The sequence below is a fragment of the Mytilus edulis genome, chromosome 3 (assembly GCF_963676685.1).
Source record: "Mytilus edulis chromosome 3, xbMytEdul2.2, whole genome shotgun sequence".
In the NCBI taxonomy this organism is placed as follows: Eukaryota; Metazoa; Mollusca; class Bivalvia; order Mytilida; family Mytilidae; genus Mytilus; species Mytilus edulis.
In genome coordinates, this window is record NC_092346.1 from 37,789,188 (window position 1) to 37,805,799 (window position 16,612).

At 31.6% G+C, this 16,612-nt stretch overlaps 1 protein-coding gene across 1 annotated transcript in view; it reads left to right on the forward strand.

Annotated features, from left to right (window-relative positions):
- Positions 1-16,612, forward strand: part of LOC139516432 (copper chaperone for superoxide dismutase-like) — a 37,107-nt gene that overhangs the window by 8,457 nt on the left and 12,038 nt on the right. The gene's annotated exons all lie outside the window — the stretch shown is intronic.

A 16,612-nucleotide genomic window follows, 5' to 3' on the forward strand; every position in this document is an offset into this window, starting at 1 on the left:
TTGGAAATAAAGCTATTAAAATGATATTTCTTTTATTTATTGGATACATTTCTTATTAGTTTGTTACAAAGCCGTTGTGGTTTTTTGGGTTTTTTTTTTATTGTTTTACGCATGTTATATTTGGTCCTTTTATAGCTTACTTTTCAACATTGAACCTAAAATTGCTTACTTTACAAGATTGTGTCTTGGATAGAAAGATGTCTCATTTGGCTCTCATACATGTACCTCATCTTCTTATTTCTGTATACAAGGCACGTTTTAGAAAAAAACAAATAGGTAATATGAAACCCACTATGATCCAGAGGATTTAAACAATTAGAGATATTGCGCATACGTCAATAGTACAGCAGCTGAACGATAAGAATACCTCAGAGGTATATTTTGGGATAAAATTAGCAACAGAAGGACATTATCGATGGATGAGACTACACAAAGTATGTTAAGCTATTTACGTCCCACTTTAATAACACTTATTTTTAGCATACTGAATATTGTGGTCCTCTTACTTTTAGTTCAGGTCCTGATGAAAAAGTATACACATCCAGTACAGATAGAAGTGTTTCAGTGCCAGTTTTAATGTTTTTCGAGGCAGAAATGTTTTTGGAATGACATAATACAGGTTTTAAAGAGCTCAAAAATTGTTCATACTAGACAGTGGTCAATTAATAAAAAATTTCACTGTTTCACGCTGGGCCATTTTAAAAAAAATGAGGCAAAAGTGTGACATGGGGGGTCCAATTTCAAACTCAATATTTTGTATTTCTTTTTGTCTTACCCTATTATCGATACTTTAAATTTTATAATTCCAAAGTTTCAGGCAGAATGAAACAGACACATTGAATAATCTTAAATTTTAATGACATACATCTCAAAAAATTTGAACAGAAACCATACTACTAATAAACAAGTTTGGTAATAAAACAGTTAAAAAAACATTGCTCAAACCTTTTCTAAATGAAAGTCAATAGAAAAAGAAAAATTTTAAAACCAAAATTTCCATCTTTTCTGCTAAATCATATAATAACAATCAAATTGAATAGCTTAATTTGAAAAAAATAATAATAACTAGTGATTGAAGTTTTTGCCAATAAAAAGAATCTTAATATATTTCAGTTAAAATAGTAAACTTTGAAAGCCCTGAGTTTTTGTGATCATTTGCAAAAAAAAAAATGTCATTTCATTGTACCGTTTTTATGTAATTGTATCAGAGACATATATACACATATGTGTATATATGTCTCTGATTGTATGTAGAAAAAGCCTTCTATTTTCAGTATTTTGTCACACTCCTGACATATGTTACAAAGATTGAAAAATTCTTGGTGTAGCATTTTTTATGATGTGTTTCAAAGTACTCGTCCAAGCATTTGGGTTTTGTGGCAGTTGTTTTCTTGTGTGTTGTGCAGGTTTTCTCACTGTAGATCTGGAATCTGACACAGTCACAGATCTGTTCTCATTTGAATTTTTGAGCTGTTTTTGTTCGATTCTAAGTCCATATTCAACCCAACTTTCCTTTTTTTCTACTGTTTCTCTGCCATTGCCTTTGTTTTTCTTTATATTGTTTATAAAATTTGGAATTCAAAGTTCTTCTTTCTTTAAGCCTTTTTTTGTTAGCTTGGTTTTATAGGTTTTTATTTTGTTAAAGATGGTCCAACTTCCTCTGATCATCTTTTAATTTCAGATTCAGCCAGTATTTGCGGGTTCTCTCTTTCGAAGTCTCTTTCTTTGATTGATTTCTTCTAGAGAATTTTGCCCTGCTTATTTCAGCAAATCTAGTAGATGTTTTAAGGAATGGAAGTTTTACCAAAAGTTTCTTCATTTTACTAGCTGTCTTTCAATTATCTGTACTAAAATTAAAGCTAATTTTCATATTTTTCTTAAATTGTTAAATTCATGTCAGGAGTGTGACGAATTACATCTGAATGGTTAATCCTTGAAACATCTTTAAATATACCATTTTAAATCAAAATAATTGTTCTATTTTGTACAAAATTCATTTCCTCACTTTCCTATATGATATTATAGTTGTACACACTTATTTCCTTTGATAAATTTGCATTACTGCGCACAAAAAATAGAAAAATAACTAATTAAAACTTATTGTGCCAAAACAATCATGATAAATAACACATTTAAGAGGTAAATGATAGGAATATAACTTGGTTTTAACATTTTTAACACAAAGAAACTTGTGGAACTTGTCCTTGTGAAATTATGAATTGACAGAAAATGCCTTAAAAAAAGCGTCACACTCCTGACATATATAATACACTCCCACATCTATGATATAAACATATCACAGTTGTAATAAATTTTTTTCTTCTCTTTGGAATAGCCACTTCTGAAAAATAAAGAAGAAGAAAATATTTAAGTCCTATGTATTCTTTGGTAGATGTTTAAAGACAGTTGTCACACTCCTGACATTTTTGGGTGCCTCTCTTTGGTGTCCATTAAAACAATAAAATATGGGATTTAGAGCACCAACATACCCTTAATTATAGTGCTAATATACCAATACAAACTTATTTCACATACTGACATTATTGGACTTTAAAACATGGTTACAAGGAAGCTTTAATTTTAAAAGTGTCATTTTTTGAAAGACTTTATTTTTTGTACATACCTTCACAATAAAGGTCAGTGTTTACTTATTTTAAAATTTTATTGGACAAAATTACAAAAATATTTAAGACTAATAATGTAGCAACTACCAGAAATATTTCAGTTTAACATAAAAAAGATCCACTTTTTTCAATACTACTTTGAAAATTTCTAATTTTTTAAATGTCACGCTAAAAGCGTCACACTCCTGACAAAAATGGCCTGTTTTTAAAACATTTCTCTGAAGTGGTTTGAGATATCTTCATGAAACTTGGCAGCAAGCTAGCCCTGACTATCCTGCATTTTATAACACCTGTGTTATAATTCTAAACTTAACTAATATAAAAATATACCACAAAAAGTAAAAATCCTCATTGTTTTTGAAATGGCCCCGCTGTGAAATAATTGCACAAGGACAATGCATAACAATGGAAAAAACCTGTTCAACTACTTTTACATGGCCAAAAAGAAAGTTGAATCGTGAAGCCTGTAAGCAATATTTTTTTAATCTGAGCATGCAAATTGAAGATTATGTTATATATTTTATAATAAACATATTTGCAGAACAAAAACATTTATTTTGAGAGTCCCAGACACCATATTACCGGTAGTTGACAGTTTTTCCACTAATTCCACGTGTTTTCAAGTAGTAGTAAACTCGTAGTAGCCCACAATGCATTGCAGTTCATTAAGTTGATTGGTCAGTTTTTCAAGGCCGTATTGGCCTTGTGATTGGGAAATTACTATGCAAATATATTCTGACGTCAGGAAATCTAGAGTTCTCGACCTGTTGAAGGGAAGAAAATATTTTTGATCACTCATGTATTTTAATTTAGATTCTTCTTGGATGCCGTGTAATAGGTGTGATTTTATCAGATATCTAAGTGAGTTTGAAAACATCTCACATACCCGTAGCCAGGGGGGGTTCGAGGGGTTCGGACGAACCCCCCCTTGAAAACTAATAAGCACTGTTAAAGTCGATGTTCTGTTCGAATTGTGACTGTTAAAGTCGAGTTTGTGAGTCAAACGAACCCCCCTTTGGAAAATCCTGGCTACGGGCCTGTCTCAGCTCAGTAGAGCTGGTTGTAATAGGTGAGATTTTATCAGATACCTACATGAGTTTGGACAACAAATGGAAGTTTTTAACGACCTTGACTGGCTATATGAGTTTGGAGTGTAATAAGGGAGGTTTTATCAGATATCTACATGAGTTTGTAAAGCTTTCGGGTCGATCCGGCCCCACGTCGATCCGTCCCACGTCGATCCGGCCCCACGTCAATCCGGCCCATATGTAAGGTCGATCCGGCCCCAATAAAAATTATATTTATAAGGAATAAAAATAAAGATATATATTATAAGATAAGATATTTTTATTTTTCCAATTATGGGCCCCAAAGGGCATAAACATTACAACATCAATAATTTTTTCATAATACAATACAAACAATGAGATAAAAAAAAAAAAAAAAAGTTAAACGAGAACTATTTAAGTTCTTAAAGAATACGTAGATAAAGAATCTATAGTATGTTGGGTTTTTTTAATACTATACTAATGCATTTTATTACAAGTGTGGTTGATATAGATAACAAACAAGCAGCCCAAAAAGAAAAAAAAAAGAAAAATAGATATCCACATATGTATAGTACACAAAAAGTTGGATCAATTAAATATATAATAATTAGCCAAAAAGAAAGTAGAAATTAAACATGTCCATGACTCATCCTGTGTCAGCAGCAAATAGGAAAGCATTATGGTTTCCTAAAGGCAGCTGACACCAGGGGACGATACCTTATGGGCCATAGGCATGTAAAATGTGTGTAAATGTCTCTTTCCTACCTGTATCAAAAGCAAACAAGGAAGCATCATAGGTAACTTGAATGCAGTTGATACCAGGGGACGATGCCTCAAGGATATAAGAGAACATTTGAATAAATAATATATCTTAACAATTATTTTTTTTTTTTAATCGGCTAGTATGTTTGTGATATTCAGATGAATATAATTTTCTATGTCCAATCAAATGTATATACACACATAGATTTCCTTTAACTAATCTTCACTAAGGAAGATGTTTGTATATAAAATTACATATTATTTTAAGTAACTCAACATTTTCTACACTAAATAACCAGATAATTTTGCTTTGACTGTTCATATGATTAAAATAAGAATTATATTGTGCAATACTAGCTAACATACAATTTCTATCATCCTCAAATTTGTTACAATCAAATAGAAAATGAGCCTCATCTTCGACAGTATTGGAAGAACATTTATTACATATTCTGTTAATTCGGGGAATACCCTGATATCTCCCTAATTCTATTTGTAATCTATGAGAAGATACACGTAATTTAGTAAAACTTCTTCGAAGTTCAAAATTCTTGATCAATGTTAGATATTTTTCAAAACCAAAATTTGTTTTATATAAAAGGTAGGTTTTCAGTTTACTGTCTGAAAATTTATCTATTTGTTTTTTCCAACAGCTAATAAACAATATTGATAGCTTGGTTTGTATATATTTCTTAAATTTGTATAAGGATTCACAAAATGGAGCATTTATGGCATTTGTATAGTCAATACCAAGTATTTTAAAAACAACATTTATTGAACCATACCATGATGTTATATTCATGTGATGTAGTGTCTTTGATTGTGTATATGCCTCTTTTAATAGAGGAAAATTATTACCTAAATTCTCTAATCTATACCAGTACATGCCGAATCCTTTCTATAAAAGAGAAGACAGAATGCGTTTAGTAAATGTAACTTTCACTTTCAAAATAAATTATTGATTACTGAAGTTTGGAAACATAATAAAATGAATTATATCTACAGATACAGAATATTGGATACTCATATAACTTGTTGTTGTTTTCATTTTTTTAATCTACACACAACTTTTCAAAATATTGTCAACGTTAAGAAAAATATATTGACTGTATTCGATATTATTATCAGTGCATCCCAATAATTTTTTTGAATAAATTGTTTCCTAATTATTGGTCAGTTAAATATATAGCTATTGTTAACTCACTAGACATCCGTTAATAAGTAAAGCCCAAACCCAGCTTCTTTCTATACATATATGTTCATCCCTCTTTAACAACTATTAATTATTAATATTATATACTAATCATATTACTGTATTAATTATAAGTTAAGTCATATATTGTGATTTTTAAAATTGTCTTCCATACCCTTCAGTCTGAGTGCTCATTAAAAAAAGAAAAGAAAAAAAAAGTTAAACATGGAAAATATCTTCACATTTAAAATATGTTAGAGCTGGAGGGGGACAGAGCTGCTATTCAAACAGACACAATAACACTCAGTTTCGTATTGATTAAAAATAGTTCTTTAACTAGTATACTCCAATGCTTCACTTACCTGTTGTCATCCATCATCGACACTTTTTGCAAATTCCGTTTATACTGTTCAAATTTGTCACAAATTCCTCCATATAGTGAATATAGTTTATTCATATTTTATTATGGGGCCGGATCGACTTGGGGACGGATCGACGTGGGCCGGATCGACTTGGGCCGGATAGACTTTGGGCCGGATTGACTTGGGGCCGGATCGGTTTGGGGCCGGAACGACCGGATACCGTTTGTAAACATCTCAGGTAGCAATACACAGTTAGAAGTTTAGTTTCGCATTATGGCTATGGTGAATTTTTTAAATATAAAAGTTTTTATACGACCGCAAAAATTTTAATTTTTTGGTCGTATATTGCTATCACGTTGGCGTCGTCGTCTGCGTCGTCGTCGTCGTCGTCCGAATACTTTTAGTTTTCGCACTCTAACTTTAGTAAAATTGAATAGAAATCAATGAAATTTTAAGACAAGGTTTATGACCACAAAAGGAAGGTTGGGATTGATTTTGGGAGTTTTGGTCCCAACATTTTAGGAATTAGGGGCCAAAAAGGGCCCAAATAAGCATTTTCTTGGTTTTCGCACTATAACTTTAGTTTAAGTGAATAGAAATCTATGAAATTTTGACACAAGGTTTATGACCACAAAAGGAAGGTTGGGATTGATTTTGAGAGTTTTGGTTCCAACAGTTTAGGAATAGAGGGCCAAAAAAGGGCCCAAATAAGCATTATTCTTGGTTTTTGCACCATAACTTTAGTATAAGTAAATAGAAATCTATGAAATTTTAACACAAGGTTTATGACCACAAAAGGAAGGTTGGGATTGATTTTGGGAGTTTTGGTCCTAACAGTTTAGGAATAAGGGGCCCAAAGGGTCCAAAATTGACCTTTGTGTGATTTCATCAAAAATTGAATTATTGGGGTTCTTTGATATGCCGAATCTAACTATGTATGTAGATTCTTAATTTTTGGTCCCGTTTTCAAATTGGTCTACATTAAGGTCCAAAGGGTCCAAAATTAAACTTAGTTTGATTTTAACAAAAATTGAATCCTTGGGGTTCTTTGATATGCTGAATTTAAAAATGTACTCAGATTTTTAATTATTGGCCTAGTTTTCAAGTTGGTCCAAATGGGGGTCCAAAATTAAACTTTGTTTGATTTCATCAAAAATTGAATAAATGGGTTCTTTGATATGCCAAATCTAACTGTGTATGTAGATTCTTAATTTTTGGTCCAGTTTTCAAATTGGTCTACATTAAGGTCCAAAGGGTCCAAAATTAAACTAAGTTTGATTTTAACAAAAATTAAATTCTTGGGCTTATTTGATATCCTTTATCTAAATATGTACTTTGATTTTTGATTATGGGCCCAGTTTTCAAGTTGGTCCAAATCAGGATTCCATATCAAGTATTGTGCAATAGCAAGAAATTTTCAATTGCACAGTATTGCACAATAGCAAGAAATATCTAATTGCACAGTATTGCACAATAGCAAGAAATATCTAATTGCACAATATTGTGCAATAGCAATTAATTTTCAATTGGAGTTATCTTTCTTTGTATAGAATAGTAGTTGATAATATATGTTGGAAATCTGCCAGACATGACTATGATGTCATTTTCTATTTTTATTTGCCAATAACTTTATGTAAATAACTTCATTGGAAATTTGCCAATATAAAATGTTGCTGATGAAGCTTTTTTTCCTTATCTTATCTAAAATGTTTTTATACGACCGCAAATTTTGAAAAAAATTTTGTCGTATATTGCTATCACGTTGGCGTCGTCGTCGTCGTCGTCGTCCGAATACTTTTAGTTTTCGCACTCTAACTTTAGTAAAAGTGAAAAGAAATCTAAGAAATTTTAACACAAGGTTTATGACCACAAAAGGAAGGTTTGGATTGATTTTGGGAGTTTTGGTCCCAACATTTTAGGAATTAGGGGCCAAAAAGGGCCTAAATAAGCATTTTCTTGGTTTTCGCACTATAACTTTAGTTTAAGTTAATAGAAACCTATGAAATGTTGACACAAGGTTTATGACCACAAAAGAAAGGTTGGGATTGATTTTGGGAGTTTTGGTTCCAACAGTTTAGGAATTAGGGGCCAAAAAAGGGCCCAAATAAGCATCATTCTTGGTTTTCGCACAATAACTTTAGTATAAGTGAATAGATATCTATAAAATTTCAACACAAGGTGTATGACCACAAAAGGAAGGTTGGTATTGATTTTTGAAGTTTTGGTCCTAACAGTTTAGGAATAAGGGGCCCAAAGGGTCCAAAATGAAACTTTGTTTGATTTCATCAAAAATTAAACAATTGGGGTTCTTTGATATGCTGAATCTAACTGTGTATGTAGATTCTTAATTTTTGGTCCCGTTTTCAAATTGGTCTACATTAAAGTCCAAAGGGTCCAAAATTAAACTTATTTTGATTTCATCAAAAATTGAATAATTGGGGTTCTTTGATATGCCAAATCTAACTGTGTTAGTAGATTCTTAATTTTTGGTCCCGTTTTCAAATTGGTCTTCATTAAGGTCCAAAGGGTCCAAAATTAAACTAAGTTTGATTTTAACAAAAATTAAATTCTTTGGCTTCTTTGATATGCTGAATCTAAACATGTACTTAGATTTTTGATTATGGGCCCAGTTTTCAAGTTGGTCCAAACAGGATTCAAAATTATTATATTAAGTATTGTGCAATAGCAAGAAATTTTTAATTAAACAGTATTCAGCAATAGCAAGAAATCTTCAATTGTACAGTATTGTGCAATAGCAAGAAATTTTCAATTGCACAGTATGGTTTAATAGCAAGAAATCTTCAATTGACAGTATTGCGCAATAGCAAGAAATATCTTATTGCACAATATTGTGAAATAGCAATCAATTTTCAGTTATTTGGAGTTATCTTTCTTTGTCCAGAATAGATATTTGTGCAATAGCAAGATATTTTCAATATTCTTTGAAAATTTGAGTTATCTTTCTTTGTCCAGAATAGTAGTTGAATCAACTTAAATCATTGTTTTATACAATATACAATGTATTTTCACTTTTACTACCAACTGATAAATTAAAACAATCTTTACCATTCAGTGATAAAAAGCACTTTTTTTACATTTTAATATTTTATGATGTATTTAAATGAGCAGTTATTGTTGCAAACTCCATTAGAAATTTGAATTGAGATCAGTTTTGGAATAAGGAAAAGGGGGATGTGAAAACAAAATTGGGGGGGGGGGGGGGGGGGGGGGGGGGGGTCAATTTTTCTCATTTTTATATTTCATAAATAAAAAGAAAATTTCTTCAAACATTTTTTGGAGAGGATTAATATTCAACAGCATAGCGATTTTTTTTTTAAGTTCATTAGACCACATTCATTCTGTGTCACCAACCTATGCTGTGTCAACTATTTAATCACAATCCAAATTTAGAGCTGAATCCAGCTTGAATGTTGTGTCCATACTTTCCCCAACCATTCAGGGTTCAACCTCTGCGGTCGTTTAAAGCTGCGCCCTGCGGAGCATCTGGTTAGATAATGTATGTTGGACATTTGCCAGACATGACTATGATGTCATTTTCTATTTTTATTTGCCAATAACTTTATGTAAATAACTTCATTGGAAACTTGCCAATATAAAATGTTGCTGATGAAGTTTTTTTTATTGTTTTATACAATAAACAATGTATATTTACTTTTACTACCAACCAATCTTTACCATTCAGTGATAACAAGCACTTTATTTTATATTTTAATATTTTATGATGTATTTAAAAGAGTAGTTATTGTTGCAAACTCCATTAGAAATTTGAATTGATATCAGTTTTGGAAAAAAGGAAACAGGGATGTTAAAAAAAAAAGGGGGGGGGGTTAAATTTTTCTCATTTCAGATTTCATAAATAAAAAGAAAATTTCTTCAAACATTTTTTTGAGAGGATTAATATTCAACAACATAGTGAATTGCTCAAAAGTAAAAAAAAACTTTTGAGTTCATTAGACCACATTCATTCTGTGTCAGAAACCTATGCTGTGTCAACTATTTAATTTTAGATTTAAAAAGTTTGAAGAAGAAATCTTTAATTGATTTGTAAACAGGGGCGTAGCTAGAAAGAAACGATGTGGAAGCAAGTACCGCCGAGCGGAGCAAGGGAAAAAAATTTTGGGACCCTATTATGCAGCAAATTTTTTTTTTTCGGTTTTCGGTCATAGGACGGTTAAAAGAGGAGCTATATGTAGAAAAAAATTTATGAATGTAAAACTATTAATAAATCTTCTGAATATGGTAATACATAAACAACACATATTTGTGATACAGAATTTATTCAAAATTGTCCAAAATCTGCTCTTCGGGTCTGGGCTGAACCAAACTTCTCTATTACTTTGTCAACATTCACACTGAAATCCCGATGAATATGCAGTAATGCTATGTAACTTTCGTTGTTCATTGTTGATCGTACATTTGTTTTCAATAACATACGTAGTACCGTGACTGATAGATCTCAGGGCCATCACGAGATGTTATAAACCAGCATACGTGTTCGGCATCGAGCGACCTCCCAATTGAATTCGTCAAAATTACATGCTAGGTCAGTTTCGTATGTTTCAGACAATATTGAGATTTGTTCGTTTGTGATATTTCCTACAACACGATGAAGCAGATACAGCACAAAGAAGCGATTTTCTGATAACTTGACGCGACCCCACTCTCCAGTTGCCTTATCATATGGTCTATGAACGCAAAAAATAATGAGACTTTCCAATACTGTTTTGGCGTGGTTGCAGGGTGATTGGCTCCGGTAGTCTGTCAACCATATCGCCTCGGCATATTTTCAACGATATCAAAGGGATCTGATAATTCTAATGCCGATTGGTACATCTCATTCCAAACTGATGAACTGTACACTGTAAAATGTGCTCCAAAACTACATATCTTAGACTGAGTATTACAAATTCAAAAGTAAAAATCTTGTAAAAGATACAAGTAACCTTCCGATTTTGTTATAATCTCAAAAAAAACCCAATTATTTTGAAACCAAATGTCGTTATTTAATGATATTTCATCAATTAAAAAAAGTGACAACATAGTTGTTTCCTTTAACATTCAATTTATAAATTTTTATTTTGCCATTTCTATTTTTGCATGCCGAATCAATGTGCACGCAACTTCGGAGCTACGATCTTTTTCTGAATGAACAGCTTCATCAACACTTGTAACTAGGTTGTCAAACTAATATCCGGGATAGACGGAAAAGTCACCAAAAGTCTCCGATTCCGATTGACCAACTCATCTCTCTCTCTTCTGCTTTTTTTTTTTTTTTTTTTTTTTTTGTGAAAACGACGTGGATGCACGTGCTGTCGTGCCTCCGGGTAGCTACGCCCCTGGCTAACCAGCTACTTTGTGATGGCGTGGTCTTAGTGTTTCATTTACAGTGATCACTAGTCTATCAACACTGAGGTTTCGGTTTTGAACCACTCTTGTGCAATGTGTGTTGAACTGTGGCCTAGAATTGCATTATATATTGCTTCCTCCACCAATAAAAGCTGGTGTCAATAATGTAGAAGTCTGCTGAAAGTTGTTTTTATATTAAAAATCGATGAATCATAAGCTAACCGACCCCAAATGCCATAAGAGCTATAACTTCTTTTACATTTGTTCATCTTCAAAGTTTTTGATGATTTAAACACCCTCTTTGACAATATGTAAACAGGAAATGATTGCTTCCATCTCTGACTAGGTCAAACAAAGGACTATAAAATTCTTCTACTATCAGGAAGCAAAAAGAGTTTTTTTTAGTTTGAAATCTGAATAAAAGTCTGGTTGTGAGGTTACATGGCTTCTTGATTGCCCTTTAATTTTAAGCTCAACTGGCTCAAAGGCTATGTGAGCTATTGCTATTACTTGGCTTCCATCATGGTTGTGCATTGTTGTAAACTTTATCAAAGATCTTCTAATGGGAAACTACTGAACTAATTTCAGCCAAGCTTAAGTGAATGATCATAATATAAAGTTTGTGGGCAACAAACATGGTCACTTTGGTTAAAGATAAAAGATATTGATAAAATGCATTAATGGTTTTATTTTTATGCCCCCACAACTAAGATAGTAGTGGGGCATTATGTTTTCTGGTCTTTGTTTCTGTTCCTTTGTCCATTTCTTCATCTGTTCATCTATTCATCTGTCTGTCCTGTTTCAGGTATAAGTTATTGGTCAAGGTAGTTTTTGATGAAGCTAAGGGAGCTACCATTTGATTTTTATGGGGGGGCTAGGATGAAATTTGAAAAAAATAGGCAGGACAGGAATTTTGAGTAAAAAAAAAGGCAGGATGAGACACTTGCAAAAAAAAAAAGTCAGGATGACAATTTAGGTAAAAAAAAGTCAGGATAAACTAAAAAAAAAAAGGCAGGACTTACTAGAATGAAAAATAAAAAGGCAGGACAGAGATCACAACTAAAAAAAAATGCAGGACAAAATTTTTCATCCTAGCCCCCCCCATAAAAATCAAATGGTAGCTCCCTAAAGTCCAATCAACTTGAAACTTAGTACACATGTTTCCTTTGGTTTGATCTTTTTAATTTTAATGACAAATTAGAGAGTTGTGACCCTAAATTTACGGTTCACTAAACATAAAGATAGTGCCAGTGGGACATCTGTGAATTATGAACACATTCTTTTTTTATACGACCGCAAAATTTGAAAAATTTTTCGTCGTATATTGCTATCACGTTGGCGTCGGCGTCGTCGTCGTCGTCGTCGTCGTCGTCCGGCGTCCGAATACTTTTAGTTTTCGCACTCTAACTTTAGTAAAAGTGAATGGAAATCTATGAAATTTTAACACAAGGTTTATGACCACAAAAGGAAGGTTGGTATTGATTTTGGGAGTTTTGGTCCCAACATTTTAGGAATAAGGGGCCAAAAAGGGCCCAAATAAGCATTTTCTTGGTTTTCGCACTATAACTTAAGTTTAAGTGTATAGAAATCTATGAAATTTTGACACAAGGTTTATGACCACAAAAGAAAGGTTGGGATTGATTTTGGGAGTTGAGGTCACAAAAGTTTATGAATTAGGGGCCAAAAAGTGGCCCAAATAAGCATTATTTTTGGTTTTCGCACAATAACTTTAGTACAAGTAAATAGAAATCAATGAAATTTTAACACAATGTTTATGACCACAAAAGGAAGGTTGGGATTGATTTTGGGAGTTTTGGTCCTAACAGTTTAGGAATAAGGGGCCCAAAGGGTCCAAAATTGAACTTTGTGTGATTTCATCTAAAATTAAATAATTGGGGTTCTTTGATATGCCGAATCTAACTATGTATGTAGATTCTTAATTTTTGGTCCCGTTTTCAAATTGGTCTACATTAAGGTCCAAAGGGTCCAAAATTGAACTTAGTTTGATTTTAACAAAAATTGAATCCTTGGGGTTCTTTGATATGCTGAATTTAAAAATGTACTTAGATTTTTAATTATTGGCCTAGTTTTCAAGTTGGTCCAAATGGGGGTCCAAAATTAAACTTTGTTTGATTTCATCAAAAATTGAATAAATGGGTTCTTTGATATTCCAAATCTAACTGTGTATGTAGATTCTTAATTTTTGGTCCAGTTTTCAAATTGGTCTACATTAAGGTCCAAAGGGTCCAAAATTAAACTAAGTTTGATTTTAACAAAAATTAAATTCTTGGGCTTATTTGATATGCTTTATCTAAATATGTACTTTGATTTTTGATTATGGGCCCAGTTTTCAAGTTGATCCAAATCAGGATTCCATATCAAGTATTGTGCAATAGCAAGAAATTTTCAATTGCACAGTATTGCACAATAGCAAGAAATATCTAATTAATTTTCAATTGGAGTTATCTTTCTTTGTATAGAATAGTAGTTGATAATATATGTTGGAAATTTGCCAGACATGACTATGATGTCATTTTCTATTTTTATTTGCCAATAACTTTATGTAAATAACTTCATTGGAAATTTGCCAGTATAAAATGTTGCTGATGAAGCTTTTTTTCCTTATCTTATCTAAAATGTTTTTAGATAATGTATGTTGGACATTTGCCAGACATGACTATGATGTCATTTTCTATTTTTATTTGCCAATAACTTTATGTAAATAACTTCATTGGAAATTTGCCAATAAAAAATGTTGATGATGAAGTTTTTTTTTATTGTTTTATACAATAAACAATGTATATTCACTTTTACTACCAACTAATCTTTACCATTCAGTGATAACAAGCACTTTATTTTACATTTTAATATTTTATGATGTATTTAAAAGAGTAGTTATTTTTGCAAACTCCATTAGAAATTTGAATTGATATCAGTTTTGGAAAAAGGGAAACAGGGATGTGAAAAAAAGGGAGGGGGGGTTTAAATTTTTCTCATTTCAGATTTCATAAATAAAAAGAAAATTTCTTCAAACATTTTTTGTAGAGGATTAATATTCAACAGCATAGTGAATTGCTCAAAGGCAAAAAAAAACTTTTAAGTTCATTAGACCACATTCATTCTGTGTCAGAAACCTATGCTGTGTCAACTATTTAATTTTAGATTTAAAAAGTTTGAAGAAGAAATCTTTAATTGATTTGTAAAATCTTGACATTTGTTTTGTGTAAAAAAAAACCATGTAATGTCAAAAATTTGATCACAATCCAAATTCAGAGCTGTATCACGCTTGAATGTTTTGTCCATACTTGCCCCAACTGTTCAGGGTTCGACCTCTGCGGTCGTATAAAGCTGCGCCCTGCGGAGCACCTGGTTTAGAACTGTTTTAAAAAGAAACAAACTGGGACACAAATGCTTGGATCCACAATCTCTATCTTCTTCCTGTTTGCATCAAAATTATCAGATTGCCTTCAGATGTCAATTTTAGGCTAGTATGCCTCTTTTTGGCCAATAACTCAAAATCATGTTTGATAGATAAAAACTAGTAAATCAAAAATGAACAAAAATATAAGAATTACAAAAATGCCCATTTAACCAAAACCATTGGATGACTACTAAATGAGTTATTGCATGAGGCTAATTTTGACTATCAACTCAAAAACAAAATTATGTGTAGTTAAAAGAGAGGCAAAATATACCAAAGTAACATTCAAACTAATAAGTCAAAAATAAATTGACAACACATTTACCAAAAAAGGAAAATGACTGAAAGACAAACAATGATATATAAACACACCCTAGAAAACTAAAGACTGAGCAACAACAAACCCCACCAAAAACTGGGGATGATCTCAGGTGCTCTTGATGGGTAAGCAGATCCCAAAAATTGTAAACAACTAAACAAGATTTACATAAATGTCAAACCGACTGAAAAAAATGAACGACTGAGCCTGAAACAGCTTTTTTTTTTACTAATTTGGTTGTATTTATACTTTTTCAAAGATTTCTCTTCTTTGGGAATGTGTCATTTGTTAAGCATAAAGTACTCCAAAATATGTTTATTGAACAAGTATTCATATTTCAACAAGTGAGTTCATAATTGATCAGTTAAAACAGATTAAAATAATATATAATCCAGATAAAAAATGTCATTCTAAACCTAAAAAATTAAAACTACTGCACATAATTTTATATTTAAATTGAATGTCTAGCATGTTTCTAACATATCTAAGTTTAACTTTGTGTTGTTTTTTACAAATATGGCATACAAGCTATTTTTCACCTAGTCAATTCCAATATGTAATAGAAAATAAAATACCTTTCAGTTCTTCTAATATTAGAGATAAATGCATTTGAAATATTAGACATTTAATAAAACAACTCTAAAATTGAGAATGGAAATGGGGAATGTGTCAAAGAGACAACAACCCGACCATAGAAAAAACAACATCAGAAGGTCACCAACAGGTCTTTTATGTAGCGAGAAATTCCTGCACCCGGAGGCGTCCTTCAGCTGTCCCTTCAACAAATGTATACTAGTTCAGTGATAATGAATGCCATACTAATTTCCAAATTGTCTCACTGTTTTGTGACAAAAGATAAACACCAGTGGATTTAAAGAAAGAAAAAAGAATATTTTGTGGACAAGTGTGCTCTAAATTTATGCCACAATGAATTGGAAAAATAAAATTTTCAAGATTTAAGAAAAAAAATGCATGTTTGTTGAATATTTATTTAAGTTGAATTAATAATAAAGAAGAGGAGTCCATGCGCATTTTTCCCAATATGTCACATTATAACGCAGAAAAAAACTGCATTTATGTTAGCAAAGTTATTGCCACCCTTCTGACCGTATTGTATATATACCCCTTATATCTCAAGTAATGTGAAATAACAGTTAATGCCTTTTCTTAACTACTGCTATCAAAATCAGCACCTATTATTTACAGCTAAATTCTAAGCATGCAATTCTAATTTTAAAAAGAAAATTAAAATACTGAAAATTATTCAAAATGTAACACTTCAAGCTTTTATGAAAATCAACACTACTATATTTCCCTCTTGCTAAATATAGTTTGAAAAATTACATAAAAACCTTAATAAATGAAATTTTTTTTTTATCAAATCACACTAATCAAAGGGAATGTTTTAATTTTCACACAGCATACTGTCATATTGTATTTTATGTTCAAAGTTAATATCCATTTCTGTAAATGACATCATAATAGATTGTTCATAGAAATTGAAAGTTCTGGTAAA